Source organism: Empidonax traillii, unplaced genomic scaffold (assembly GCF_003031625.1).
Source record: "Empidonax traillii isolate 1590-97213 ecotype Southwest subspecies unplaced genomic scaffold, ASM303162v1 scaffold3480:size12768, whole genome shotgun sequence".
Classification (NCBI taxonomy): domain Eukaryota; kingdom Metazoa; phylum Chordata; class Aves; order Passeriformes; family Tyrannidae; genus Empidonax; species Empidonax traillii.
In genome coordinates, this window is record NW_020958673.1 from 1 (window position 1) to 1,962 (window position 1,962).

At 61.5% G+C, this 1,962-nt stretch overlaps 2 long non-coding RNA genes across 2 annotated transcripts; both read left to right on the forward strand.

Moving 5' to 3' along the window:
• Positions 1–2: 2 nt before the first annotated feature.
• On the forward strand, positions 3–693 carry LOC114072564. Its single transcript, XR_003574201.1, has 3 exons — positions 3–66; positions 300–487; positions 576–693. It is a non-coding gene; the product is annotated as an uncharacterized LOC114072564 (long non-coding RNA).
• A 6-nt stretch (positions 694–699) lies between these two features.
• LOC114072566 lies at positions 700–1,287 on the forward strand. Its single transcript, XR_003574202.1, has 3 exons — positions 700–713; positions 995–1,109; positions 1,253–1,287. It is a non-coding gene; the product is annotated as an uncharacterized LOC114072566 (long non-coding RNA).
• Positions 1,288–1,962: the final 675 nt, after the last annotated feature.

Genomic DNA, 1,962 nt, shown 5'->3' on the forward strand with positions numbered 1-1,962 from the left:
ATGGAGGACTGGCCACTGCACGGCACGTCCACCTCTGAGGGGGACAAGGACATCTTTGCCCTGGCTGTGAGTTTCTGAGGTTTTTGATCAACTCCAGGCTGCCTCTCTGATAGTTCTCTATCCTCCCCCACCAAGCTATCTCTCTGCCTCAGGCACTAGGCTGGAAACCTGGACTAGGGGCAGGTTCAGGGGCACCAGGCCAGGGGTTCCCCCTGAGTCTCCCCTGGCCTTTCCCTCCCATGCTCGGGTCCTGCCACATGGATATGTGGGCACTGGTCCGGGTGGTTTATCTTTTGTAGGCAACCATAGTGGTTTGGGAGATTCTCCAGATGATCCGCTACCCAGAGCTATTGATGGAATATTCGCCCCGTCTCCTCGTGGATCTGCTCTTCCAAGTTCTCATCAGCACAGAGCAGATGCCAGAGGAGGTTGCCACCTTCTGGGGGAGATGCTGGGAGGAACACCGCTTCGCCAGGAACCCCAGCAGGTGCTCCATCCCAGTCCTCCTGTGCCTTCCATGCCCTTGGGGCAGGCTCAGGGCTCCCAGCCTGACCTGGGCTTCTCTCTCCACACAGATTCGCAGTGCTGACCGTGAAGACCCTGCTTTGCCATCTGCAGTTTGAAAATATTGTGATGGCAATGGAACGTAAGCGTGGCTGGGACACGCTCCTCAGGCCTGACACTTGCCACTACGCAGTGGGTCTGCTGGCCAGGTGAGATCCCCTTGTCCCCGCTGCCCCTGTAATTTCTGCCTGGGCACGGGGCACCCCCACAGTGCCCGTGGCCGTGGGTCAGAGGGCCTTGTCAGCCCTCAGGGATGGCTGAGCAGAGTGGAAGAGGCTGGGAGAGGCGGGGGCACAGGAGGAGCCGCCTGCCAAGGTGCATGTGTCCCCTCCTGAGCTGGTGGGGAAAGACCAGGCCTCTGTGTGAGTGAGCCCCAGCAGAGGTTTGCCCACCCAGCTCAGGGTTGACAGTGCCTGTTTCCCCCTGACAGGGAGATGTGCCGTGCCTCAAGCCCCTTGTGTTCCCCAGTTGCCCTCTGCCTGCTGGGGCTGCTGAGCAGGGAGAAGCCCCGCTGGGAGGTTCCCGCCATGGCCTTCCTTGTGGAGGTGAGCCTGCTGGCGAGCGCTGCCTGGCCGAGCTGCCTCCACCTCTCAGCCCTCTGGCAGCCGCAGCTGCTGCCTGGGCACAGCCCTGTGCGGGTCCGGGCTCCTGCCGGCCGGGCACCCTGTCACTGCTGCGTGCCTTGCAGGTCCTTGACTGCCTGGACATGACTGAATGTGGGGATGGAATCCTGCAGATCTTTCAAGAGACCTGGCGAACAAATGCAAAGAGAGGCGTCGCCTGGCGATCAAAGGTTTTGTAATGCTGAGCATGGATCCCAAGGTGATGGAGTTGGGAGTGGATGAGGGAAAACCATCCTTGAAGAAACACGTGATCCAGAGCCTGCTCCCACTTTTTTTCCAATGGCATAATGAGAACCAGCAAGTGGCAGAAGTGAGCACTTGTGGGCTCTGGAGTCTCCGTGGGAAGGGGCTGGGCTGCCTCCTGCTCTGGCACCTCCCAAGCTCCAGCCTCCTTCTGGCCTTGGTCCAGGGACACGGGTCCTGTGCCCTGGGCTGCGGTGTCATGTCCTGCTCCCTGTTGCTCTGCAGGCCTCTCGGAAAGTGCTTCTTCGTGCAGCCAGGTTTCTGAAGAGGAGAGATCTAGAGCAGCTGGTCAAGAAGAAGGAGCTGTGGAGGTTCAGCGAGTGCCTGGTAAAGACAGCCCTAAAGCCCCAGTCCCTGATGGCCCGAGTGTGGGGCTGGCACTGTGCCCCTGCCCACTGCTGCAGCCCCTGTGGGACAGCAGCCTGCGCCCCAGCCGCTGCTGCCTTCCCTGGGGCGTGCGGGCTCCTCTGCAGCTCCTGTGCCCCCGAGCCAGGGTGCCGCTGGAGCCCCGGCCCAGCTGGGCTGTGGGGCA